Source organism: Saimiri boliviensis, chromosome 1, assembly GCF_048565385.1.
Source record: "Saimiri boliviensis isolate mSaiBol1 chromosome 1, mSaiBol1.pri, whole genome shotgun sequence".
NCBI lineage: Eukaryota > Metazoa > Chordata > Mammalia > Primates > Cebidae > Saimiri > Saimiri boliviensis.
The window spans coordinates 30,645,946-30,658,965 of record NC_133449.1 but is presented as its reverse complement, the minus strand read 5'-3'; the positions used below and the strand labels follow the sequence as shown (position 1 = coordinate 30,658,965).

Sequence of the window (13,020 nt, the reverse complement as noted above, 5' to 3'; positions counted from 1 at the left end):
GCCATGGGCCATGCTGACTCCTGCAAAAGACCTGAATATCAGGGTCTCTGACAGTGGGAGGGTCACCTATCCTTGCTGGACTTCCCTTGCTCCATTCCCTGCCTCACCTACCTTGTCTAAATATGAGATGCTAGCCTGGCTAAGATGCTATAGGGCTAAGATGAAATATGGAGGCTGTTCCTCCAGCTTCTTCCTTCAGAGTGGACACTCCAGGCTTACCTGAGCAGAGTCAAAGCCTCTGTGGCTGCTTCTCTCCTTTGGTTCCTGGAGCCAGTAATCTCACTGGGCCAGAGTGAGAGTGGGGAGTGGCCTGGGATTAGGGCCACATCTCCTGGGGACATCTAATGGGGGTGCTTCCAGCTTACTGCCTGGACACACAGCTTCCATCTCCCTGCTCTGGTTATTCTCTAAGCCATTTTCAGCTTGTAAAAATGTATAAAAGACCAGCAAAGTGTGAAGGAAGAACTTGAAAGGAATTCTCTGAAAGGAGCTTTTTATCCCCAGTGGCTTCTGACAGCCCGGTTAGCACATTAAACACCTTCTCTGTGCCAGGCCCAGTGGAAAGCACTGAATGTACATTATCTGGGTGGTTCTTGCTGGCAGCACTATGCACGTTGGTGTGTTTCAATCAGCTCTGAAGGATGCTGCTAGACATTTGGCAGAATCTGTCTTTGTTGTTCACAATGTACAGCACAATCTAAACTTAGTAGATATTCTAAAAATAATTAGCAGACAGACAGAATGAATGATTCAACCCATTTCCATAGGTGAGTAAACCAAGGTTTGTGATCCTTACTGGGCAGACCAAGGTATTTAGGAGTTACAGCAGAGGTGGGACTGGAGCCTATTTCTTCTGCATCCCACTGTGCTGAAGGGCAAGACTGCAGATCCCAGGTTCGGGGACAAGCCTAGACAATCACAAAGATCCCTCTGTGCTCTCTAAAATTTGGAGACACAGATTCTGAATCAGCAAATTAGTCTATAAGCCAGCACTCTCCAGCAAAGCTGTGGTGATGGAAATGTTGCATACCCGCACCATCCAACACAGTAGCCACTAGCCACATGTGGCTAACAAGCACTTGGACCATGGCTAGTGTGACCAAAGAGCTAAATTTCCACCATAATGGACAACCCAGCTCTAGTGTTTTCCCTTCCGTAAGGCTCAGCCCTGCAACCTCTGTCATACATTGATGCACTGAAGTTTGCAATCAGCCATGGCACCTAGGGACGCTTTCCTATATCCCACACCAGGTCCCCTCAGACACACCACTTATTCTCCAGTGAATGTGCTGCTTTCTACAGAAGGGGGAGGAAAACAAAATTGAAAGAGTTGAAGCAGAAAGACTATTGATTTTTAATCCTTTTTTATCATCCAAGGACTTCAAGGTGTATTCCTCATGTCATTCCATTCCTCTCCTGGGAGCTGGGAGAAACTGACCCAGAAGGCTTGAATAGCATCTAGTTGTGAATTAAACACACTTTGAAGAAAACCTCTCTAGTCAATATCATTTTTTCTCAGTGAAATGTTCAGATCTTTAATAACTATCATTTTCCTTTGGGTTCTTGCCAGGAGATGATTTTTTAAATAGATTAAACCATTAATCTATTAACTAGCAATTTAATTTTTAGGCCTTCATTCTTCTAAATTGTTTTCTCATCAGTTAATAGAAGCATGGCACATCTGAGCTGGAAGAGAGCTTAGGCAATTTCCAGTCCATAAAATTGATGGGGGTGAAACACTTACTGCTTATTTAAACATGTGCCAACCACTGGAGCATGTTCTTTATAATCATAATTGTAGTTATTACCATGATCCTGTGGCATAGATCAAATTCTCCCCATCGTACAGATGGATAAGTAGCTGAGCTAGAATTTAAACCGAGTTCTATCTGGCTGTGAAGCTAAGAAGACTCTTCTGTTCTCCAAGCTTACTAGTTATTTTATAAACAACAAGGAAATAAGAGATCCACAGAGCTATAATCACGACAGCAGCCAGGCTTGACTTCATATTCCTGCCTCATATTTCTACTCCATTAAATTCTTTTTTTTTTTTTTTGAGACAGAATTTCACTCTTGTTGCACAAGCTGGAGTACAATAGCACAATCTCAGCTCACTGCGACCTCTACCTCCCAGTTCAAGTGATTCTCCTGCCTCAGCCTCCCGAGTAGCTGGGATTACAGGTGTGCACCACCGCTCTGGACTAATGTTTTGTATTTTTAGGAAGTGACGCTTCACCATGTTAGCCAGGCTGTTCTCTAACTCATCCTGTTCTCTAACTCTTGACCCCAGGTGATTCACTGCCTCAGCCTCTCAAAGTGGGGTTACAGGCGTGAGCAACCTCTGCCACATATTGATGCACTAGTCTGGCATTTGCTCCATTAAATTTTATCCTTTGACCTCATATTTACAGCCCCACACTTGGCTTACACATCACCTTTCTTTTCTCTTTAGCAACACCTTACTCCCCAGGAAAAAAAAAATAATCAAAAAGACTGCACTTCTCAGTACCAAATCCCTGCAGGATTTGGTACTGACCTTTCCTGAAACACTCCTCCTCCCAAGGGAGCTGTCTCAGCAAACCTAATGTTTGTATTCTGTGTTTTTAGAATTTAGCTTTTTGGGGGTTATAATTATAAAATATACTCAAATAAATTATGTTCCTGTATATCAACAGAGGTGTTTTGGCATTAAACACAAAGATGTTTATTGCACCAACAGAGCTTACAGTGAAAAGTAAAACCAATCTACATGGCCAAACATGACAGAAGCGGTAAGAATATAGGACTTCTATTCTTTAAATTAGTATTATAGAAAGCCACTCAAGCGGGGTAAGAACCCATGACATGGGAGCGTTTGACTCCCCACAATACGAATAGCTAAAGGAAAATAGAGTCTATTTTTCTAAGGACCCCTGGGCAAAACAACAATAATGTAGACTAATCAAGCTTCACATTCGTTTATAAAGTTTCCAGTTTTTGACAGCCCTTTCTTGAAGCAGTCCCTGATAGCAGCTGACAGAGTGAAAAATATAATGGGCGTGGAATCAGAAACCATTAATTCAAAGTGGGTCCTGGGACTTCATTGTGCCCACCTGTGAAGTGGGGATGCGTCTGTTCACTGTGAGGAGCTACACAACTGATAGCTGGTAGCATCCCCCCTACTGGGTCTCTCCTGATGATCTTTTGGTGAGGGAGCAGCAGCATTAGGGGCTTTCTTGCAAGCATAGAGTGAGGGCAGCTTCCCTCTGGTCCCCTGGCAGAAAAGGGGGCAAATCACTGCCCTGTTTGAGCTTGCAGGCCCACCAGCTTCTTCCTTAACTTGAATCAAACTGATTTGCAGGACATGTGTGGTGCCTCACACCTGTAAGCCCAGCACTTTGGGAGGCCAAGGCATGAGGATCAGTTGAGGCCAGGAACTCAAGACCAGCCTGAGCAACATAGTGAAACCCTGTATCTACAAAAACAAAAATTAAAAAAAAAAAAAAAAACCTACCCAAGTGTGGTGGCACACACCTGCAGTCCCAGCTACTCAGGAGGCTGAGGTAGAAGAACTGCTTGAGCTCAGGAGATTGAGGCTGCAATGAGCCATGATTGCACCACTGCACTGCAGCCTGGGCAACAGAACAAGATTCTGCCAATAAATCAATAAACATTAAAAATATACCTATATATTGATTTGCAGCAATCTGTCCTCATTGGTGGCAGGAGTGAAGAGGCAGAAACATACCATGGGGTCCCCCTGGAGTTCTGCCATATTTGTGGCTTCTGCTGAACCAAAATATTAGAATTAGACCTAAGAGCAATGATGGTAACAGCCACGTGTACCTCTGGGGTTTCTCATGCTTTAGCAACCGTTTAAAAAACCATTTTCATCTCTGGTAAATGAACAAGACAATTAGTATTTCCACAGGAGGTTGCCACCACCAAATGCTCTTAAAATATTTAGTTCAACTGGACATGCTGGTGGAAACCACCATGGAGAGACTTCAGCTCTGTGTTGAAACACTAAACCTGGGAATTTGTCCTCCAGGGCCACATAGAAACTGGATCAGTATCTGAGTATCTGAGTTAGCTTTTTAAGCCTTTCACTTAGAATCATGTACAATGTCTAAGAACTGTGGCTTTCAAAATTTTTAAGCAGCAGAACGTTTTTCTCTCAAATGAAATCTTGTCTGGAATTTGATGTACATATCAAGTAAATAAATGGTAACCACTTTTTATGCATTTTAAAAATAATTTCTAATGAATAGAAATTTTTACAAGGTCAATCAGTGACAATAATGAGGTTGTTTTAACAGAAAAGATTAAGTCAGGAATTGTGGATGAGTTGCATTTTTTTGTTATACACTTAGCATCTGACTTCTGTGTTTCGTTTTGGTTGAATTATATTAATGATGGACAATAATATTTCAGCACTGCTCTGAGTGTTTCAGACATGTTCATTCATTTAATTCTTAACTCTCTGAGATACTATTATTCCCAGGTGAGAAAATGGAGGCCCAAAGAGCAAGACATGTGACCCAAAGTCACACAGCAAGCCAGAGCTGGGCTTCAAACCTACTCAGTCTAGTCCCCCACTTTATGAACTAAATAAATGATTTTCTTTTGCTGCTTCAATTAAAAGCCTGCTATATATATGTAGTTGTAATTAATAAGTTTTTAATTGCCTGCCTTGCAAGCTCAGACTATTCTTTAATTAAACTTGGAAAGGAGAAGATGTTTCATTCCAAGCTCTAAACAAAAAATAAATTTAAAAAATAACCTAACATCAAAAGGACCCCAATTAGGGCTCAAGAAACAATTTGAAAATTCCTGACCTAGAGCAGGAGGGCCATCTTGAAGGGCCAATCAGCCTGTCAAAACCCACATATGAAGGATCCTTAGGGGGTAGTAGAGACAAAAAACAGTGGCTGGCATTTTACCAAATAGAAATCTCTAGTCTCTGGCACTACCAATATTCCCCATTACAAATCTTCCGGCTGGTAAACAGAATGATGCCACTGACATTTAATTGAAATGTCAGCACATTTAGAAAGAGCCCTGATGGAACTGCCAAGTTAAAGTTATCGCTGATGACTTAAGCTAAATAGAAACAGAAAATCACCATGAACACCCCCCACCTCCCACCCCCCCACCCCTGCACTGTAATATCAGACCGAGAGAAAGCAGAGAGCTCAGCTGTCCAAGAAAAATTTACAGATAGTTTTTAAATGGAGTTTTATTCTAGCTATGAAAAACTATGGGGTAATTGGAAAACACTTGTGAAAGTAATCAGGTCTGAGACAGGCCAATGCCCATGTAAATCAATTCAACAAGCATACATTGATTAAATTGCCTTTGGATAGTAATATTGCCTTACATTTATTTGCATAGTTTACAGTTTATAGAGGCTATGGTAGATGGCAAAAATGGCCCAATTCTTCACCACTCCCTGATCCTCACCTTATGCCACTGTAACTTTGTCACACCATCTCACTCTGTTGCTGGGCTTAACCATGTGATTTGTTTTAGCCAATGGGATGTTAGGAGATGTACCATCCGAGAGGCTAAAAAAGCACTTACGTGTTTCCATTCATCCTTGCCCTATATATTGTCATTAGAAAACATGCCTGTGGAATAGAATCAAGGCATCCCATTTTTCCAGCCTAAGGACATCCTAGGTCAGCAATAGCTAGCTAGCTCACTTCCTAGCATACACGCGAGCCCAGCCCTTATCAGCAGACACATTTAGTTGACCTGCAGCTGAGCATAATCACATATGCAAGTAGAGTTAGGAAGAGCCAAGCCCAGATCAGCTGAAGCCCAGTCTCATGAGCTAATTCAATGAGTCCTCTTGTATGCCACTGTGGTTTTGAGGGTTTTCTTCAGCATCGTGAATGTGATAACAGATGTCTGGTGAAGAGACCTGCCTTGAATGGCCTCCTTTGTCCGCTCTTTGGGGAATGTGGGACAGCGCTTACTTCTCCCATCTTATAGATGAGAACACTGTGATTCACACAGGTTAAGTGGATAGCCTTGATTCCCACAGGTGCTGCTTCTCATGCCCGTTCTCTGCTCATGTGTAAGTAATGAAGCTCCTCTGAAAGACTTAGCCAACAGCATTAACCTAGCAGCTGAATCCTCTTTTTTTTTTTTTCTTTTAGATCAAAACGGCAGGTTTTATCATTTGAAAGCACAGAGGGAGAGCACAAGTCTCAGAAGTCTCTGAGCCCAAAAGGCAAGAGCTTCACAGCATTTGGCTCTGCAAACTCCCTCCTGTGCCTGCTCACCCTGGGATACCTCCCTCCTGGCCTGGTTCCACTCTGCTTTGAAGAGATAGTTGATCCAGGCCATGTCAGACATGGATTTCTCTCACCGTCTCTGGCTGATTCCACTCGCCGGCGTTCTTCAAATGCTGCTAGGTAGGAAAACCATGGGAAGTTATGATGAAATGATCAATGATACATTTTTTGTTCTTGCAACAGCTCACCTTAAAAACCTGCTTACCTTTTAATTTCCCTTACTGAAGCCCAGACTCACATAAAGTCCTTTACAATCTGGATTGACCTACATTTCAGTGTCACCACTGCTGCCTGCCCCTGCAACGTTCTCTGTTTCAAAATCAGAAATGTTTATCTCTTCCAGGGGCATTTTGAATTTTTGTTCCTACTCATACTCCTGATTCTGTTTAGAATTCTCTTCTCTTCCTTTTCCTCACCTGGTGAACTCCTATTATTTCCTGTATGATTACACTTCTCTAAAACGCTTTAAAGATCCACTTGCTTTGTGTGTTTGTTCATGCATTGCTGTGTCAGTACGAGTGGGGAAGGAGTTACGTGGCTGGCCTGGCTGCCGGGACCTGGGGCAGCCTGGTTCATGGAGCACCGTTGGAAATCTGTGGGGAAAGATTAGACTTTTTTCTCCTCTTGGGTTGTGCCCATGTTAAGTGTGAAATATGATGGGTCCCAAAGAAATGTGCTTTAAAAGTTCAGGGGGAGGCCAGGTGCAGTGGTTTAAACCTGTAATCCCAGCACTTTGGGAGGCTGAGGCAGGTGGATCACTTCAGGTAGGAATTTAAGACCAGCCTGGCCAACATCAGGAAACCCGTTTCCACTAAAAATGCAAAAATTAGTTGAGTTGAGGGTGGTGGTATGGGCCTGTAATCCCAGCTACCCTGGAGGCTGAGGCATGAGAATTGCTTGAACCTGGGAGATGGAGTTTGCAGTAAGCTGAGATAGTGCCACTGCACTCCAGTCTAAAAATAAAGCAAGTTCAGAGGGTTCAGAGGGAGAGATAGGGTCACTTCCTTTTAGAAACAGGTAGGTCTGACCAGACCTATTTACTTTAAGTGAGTCTCTTTCTTTCAATATTGGTTTTTCTTTTCTTTTTTAAAAATTTTTGTTGGCACATAATAGGTGTATGTATCTGTAGAGTACGTAAGCTAGTTTGATACAGGCATGCAATGTGTAAGAATCACATCAGGATAAATGGGGTATCCATCACCTCAAGCATTTTTCATGTCATTATGTTATAAACATTAATTATACTCTTAGTTATTTTTAAACATACAGTAAGTTATTGTTGCCTATAATCACCCTGTTGTACTATCAAATATTAGATCTTATTCATTCTATCTAAATAACCATATTTTTATATCTATTAACCACCCCCATTCCCCTGCAGCTACCCTTCCCAGCCTCTGATAACCATCAATCTACTCTCTATCTCCTTGAGTTCATTTGTTTTAATTTTTAGCTCCCACAAATAAGTGAAAACATGTGAAGTTTGTCTTTCTGTATCTGGCTTATTTCACATGACATAATGTCCTCCAGTTGCATACATGTTGTTGCAAATGACAGACTATCATTCTTTTTTATGGTGGAATAGTACTCCATTGTGTATACATACATTTTCTTTGTCTATTCATCTGTTGATGTGGAAACTTAGGTTGCTTCCAAATCCTGACATTGTGAATAGTGCTGTGATAAATATGGGAGTGCAGATATCTCTTCAATATACTGATTTTCTTTCTTTGGGGTATATACCTAGCAGTGGGATTGCTGAATCATATGGTAGCTCTATTTTTGTTTTTTTGAGAAACCTCCGTACTGTTCTCCATAGCAGCTGTACTAATTTACATTCTGACCAACAGAGTATGGAGGTCTGCTTTTCTCCATATCCTTGCCAGATTCATTATTGCCTGCCTTTTGGATAAAAGCCATTTCAACTGGAGTGAATTGATCTCTCATTATAGTTTTGATTTGCATTTTTCTGATGATCAATGATGTTGGGCACCTTTTAATATGTCTGTTTGCCATTTGTGTGTCTTCTTTAAGAAATGTCACCAGGCACAGTGGCTCACACCTGTAATCCCAGCACTTTGGGAGGCTGCAGTGGGAAGATCACCTGAAGTCCACCCTGGCCAAGTCCAGTCCAGTTCAAGACCAGCCTGGCCAACATGGTAAAACCCCAGCTCTACTAAAAATAAAAAAATTGGCTGGGCATGGTGGCAGGTGCCTGTAATCCCAGATACTTAGGAGGCTAAGGCAGAAGAATCACTTAAATGCCATAGGTGGAGGAAATGAGCCAAGATTGCACCACTGCATTCCAGCCTGGGTGACAGAGTGAGACTCTATTTCAAAAGAAAAAAAAAAAGAAAAAATGAATATCTATTCAGATATTTTAGCCATGTTTTAATCAGATTATTAGATTTTATTTTCCTGTTGAATTTTCAACCAAAATATTTATTTTGATTATTAATCTTTTGTCAGATAGATAATTTACAAATATTTTGTCCCATTCTGTGGGTTGTCTCTTCATTTTATTGATTTCTTTCTTTGCTGTGCAGAATTTTTTTTAGCTTAATGTGATATTTGTCCATTTTTTGCTATGGTTGCCTTTGCTTGTGGTGTACTACTCAAGAAATCTTTACACAGATCAATGTTCCAGAGAGCTTCCCCAATGTTTTCTTTCAGTAATTTTATAGTTTGAGATTGCAGATTTAAGTAATTAATCCATTTTGATTTGATTTTTGTATATGATGAGAGATAGAAGTCTAGTTTCTTTCTTCTGCATATGGATATCCAGTTTTTCTGGCACCATTTATTGAAAAGACTGTGCTTTTCCCTAGTGTATGTTCTTCGCATCTTTGTCAAAAATGGATTCACCGTAGATCTATGGATTTGTTTCTGAGTTCTCTATTATGTTCCATTGGTCTGTGTGTCTGTTTTTGTGCTAATACCACACTGGGTTTTGGTTACAATAGCTCTGTAATATCATTTGAAGTCAGGTAATGTGATTTTTCCAGTTTTGTTCTTTTTGCTCAGGATGGCTTTGGCAATTCTGGGTCTTCTGTGGTTCCACATATATTTTAGGATTATTTTTCCAACTTTTGTAAAGACTGTCCTTAGTATTTTGATAGGGATTGCTTTGAATCTGTATGAACACTTTGGGTGGTATGAGCACTTAAAAATATTAATTCTTCTCATCCATGAACATAGAATATCTTTCCACTTTTTGCGACTTCTTCAATTTTTTGCATTGATGTCTTATAGTTTTCATTGTAGACATCTTTTATTTCTTTAAATTTATTCCTGGGTATTTTATTTTGTTTGTGGCTTTTGTAAATGGGATTACTCTCCTGATTTCTTTTCAGATTATTCACTGTTGGCATGTAGAAATGCTACTGGTTTTTATATGTTGATTTTGTATCCTGTAACTTTACCAAATTTGTTTATCAGTTCTAATAATTTGAGTAGAATTGGTATTCGTTCCTCTTTAAAATTTTGGTGAAATTCAGCAGGGAAGTCATTGAGTCTGGGGCTTTTCTATGCTGGTAGACTTTTTATTGTGGCTTTGATCTGTTACCCGTTATTGGTCTATTTAGGTTCTTGAATTTCTTCATGGTTCAATCTCAGTAGGCTGCATGCATTTAGAAATTTATCAATTTCTTCTAGATTTAATGATTTATTGACATATAGTTCCTCCTAGCAGTCTTCAATAATCCTTCGATTTTCTGTGGTATCAGTTGTACAATTGTATTGTCACCTTTTTCATTTTTGAATTTATTTATTGGGATTTTCTCTCTTTATTCTCAGTCTGGCTAAAGGTTAGTCAGTTTTATCTTTTCAAAAAAACAACTTTTCAGTTAGTTGATCTTTTGTACTTTTCATTTAATTTTATTTATTTCTGCTCTGATGATTATTATTTCCTCTAATTTTGGGTTTCATTTGCTCTTGCTTTTCTACTTCCTCAAGATGCATGATAAGGTTGTTTATTTGAAGTGTTTCTTCTCTTCTGATACAGGTACTTCTTGCTATAAACTTTCCACTCAGTACTGTTTTTGCTGTATCTCATAGGTTTTTGTATATTGTATTTCCATTTTTATTTAAGAAATTTTAAAATTTCCTTACTAATTTCTTCATTGACTCACTGGTCATCCAGGAGCAAGCCTATTGTTTAATTTCCATATGTTTTTGTAATTTCCAAAGTTCCTCTTGTTATTGATTTCTAGTTTTGTTCTATTGTGTTCAGACAAGATATTTGATCTGATTTCAATTTTTAAAAATATTTTGAGACAACTTGTTTTGTGACCTAACATATGGTCTATCCTTAAGAATGCATCATGTGTGAGGAGAAGAATGTGTATTCTGCTGCAATTGGATAAACTGTTCTGCAAAAATCTATTAGGTTCATTTTGTGTATAGTGCAGATTAAGCCCAATGTTTCTTCATTGATTTTCTTTCTGGATGATCTGTCCAATGCTGAAAGTGGAGCGTTGAATTCCCCAGCTATTATTATATTTTGGGTCTTTCTCTCTCTTTAGCTCTACTAATATTTGCTTTATATATCTGAGTACTCCAGTGTTGGGTGCATAGATATTTGCAATTGCTATATCCTCTTGCTAAATTGATCTCTTTGTCATTATGTAATGATTTTCTCTGTCTCTTCTTCTAATTTTTGTCTCAAAATCTATGTTGTCCAAAGTAAATATAGTTATTCCTGCTCTTTTTCAGTTTCTCCTTGCATGGAATGTCTTTTTCCATCCCTTTATTTTCAGTCTGTGCATGTCTTTATAGGTGAGGTGTGTTTCTTGCAGGCAACAGATCATTGAGTCTTTTCAAATTTTTTTTTACAAAAAATTCACTTAGCCACTCTGTGTCTCTTGATTGGAGAATTTAGTCCATTTATATTTAATGTTATTATTAGAAAGTAAGCACTTACTACTGCCATTTTCTTTTTTTGTTTTCTGATTGTTTTGTGGTCTTCTCTTCCCTCTCTTTTTCTCTCCTTCATGAATCCCTTCCTCCCTCTTTCCCTCCATCTTTTCCTTCCTTTCTTCCTTTCTTTTTTCCTTACTTCCATACTTCCTTCCTTTTAGTGAAGGTGATTTTCCCTGCTGGTATGTTCTAATTTATTACTTTTTATTTTTTGTGTATCTGTTTTAAATTTTTGATTTGAGGTTGTCATGAGGCTTGCAAATAACGTCTTATAACCCATTATTTTAAATTGATAACTTAACACTGATTGCAAAAACAAACAAGCAAAGACAAAACTAATAAAAACCCAACACTGTATCTTTCCTGCTTTTTACTTTTTTGTTGTTTATATGTATGTCTCATTATACTAGTCTTGAAAAGTTATTATTTTTGATAGGTTCATCTTTTAGTCTTTCTACTTAAGACATGAGTAGTTTACACAACACAATTACAGTGAAATGATATTCTGTGTTTGTGTGTGTACTTACTATTACCAATGAGTGTTGTACCTTCAGATGATTTCTTATGACTCATTAACATCCGTTTCTTTCAGGTTGAAGAACTCCCTTTAGCATTTCTTACAGGATAAGTCTGGCATTGATGAAATCTCTCAGCCTCTATTTGTCTGAGAAAGTCTATTTCTCCTTTGTGTTTGAAAGATATACTATTCTAGAATAAAAGTTTTTATTTTCATCACTGTATGTCCTGCCATTCTCTCCTGAACTGTATGGTTTCCACTGAGAAGTCTGTTGTCTGGTGTATTGAAACTGCTTTGTATGTTATTTTTCTTTTCTCCTGCTGCTTTTAGGATCTTTTCTTTATCCCTGACATCTGAGTTTGATTATTGAATGTCTTGGGGCAGTCTTATTTGGGTAAACCTACTTGATGTTCTATATCCTTCTTGTACTTGAATATTGATATCTTTCTCAAGGTTTGAAAAGTTCTCTGTTATTTTCCCTTAAATAAACTTTCTACACCAATCTCTCTAATTCCTCTTTAAATTCAACAACTTTTAGATTTGTTCTTTTAAGGTTATTTTCTAGATCTTGTAGGCATGCTTTATTTCTTTTTATTCTTTTTTCTTCTGTCTCTTTTGACTGTGTATTTTCAAATAGCCTGTCTTGAAGCTCACTAATTCTTTCTTCTGCTTGATCAGTTCTGTTTTTGAAAGACTCTGATATATTCCTCAGTATTTCAATTGAATTTTTCAGCTCCAGAATTTCTGCTTGATTTTGTAAAAATTATCTCACCTCTTTGTTAAAGTTTTTCTGGTAGGATTCTGAGTTCCTTCTTGTATTGTCTTGAATTTCTTCGAGTTTCCTCAAATGGCTATTTTGAATTATCTTTCTGAAAGATCATGCATCTCTGTCACCCCAGAATTATTCACTGATGCCTTATTTAGTTTGGTGAGGTCATATTTTCTTGGTTGGTCTTGATGCTTGTGAATGTTCATCAATGTCTGGGCATTGAATAGTTAGGTATTTATTGTAGTCTTTACACTCTGAACATGTTTGTGATCATCCTTCTTGGGAAGGCTTTTTGTGTATTCAGAGGGAATTGAATGTTGTCTTTGGTCACTGTAGCCATATTTGCATTAAGAGGCACTCCAAGCCCAATGCTATGACTCTTGAAGACTTGTAGAGGTACCACATTAGTGGTCTTGAGTAAGATCTGAGATAATTCTCTGGATTGCCAGGCAGAGACTCTTGTTCTCTTCCCTTACCTTCCCCCAAACAGAGTGACTCCCTATCTCTGTGCTGAGCTGCCTGGCACTGGGGGAGGA

The 13,020-nt window shown here is 38.9% G+C and overlaps 1 protein-coding gene across 7 annotated transcripts in view; it reads left to right on the top strand.

Annotated features, from left to right (window-relative positions):
- Window positions 1–13,020, top strand: part of CAPN13 (calpain 13) — a 175,878-nt gene that overhangs the window by 32,622 nt on the left and 130,236 nt on the right. For all 7 annotated transcript variants that reach the window (XM_074395684.1, XM_074395679.1, XM_074395681.1 and 4 more), the window contains one exon: window positions 6,144–6,401. The gene's annotated coding sequence lies outside the window, so the exon portion shown is untranslated. The remainder of the gene's footprint in view (window positions 1–6,143; window positions 6,402–13,020) is intronic.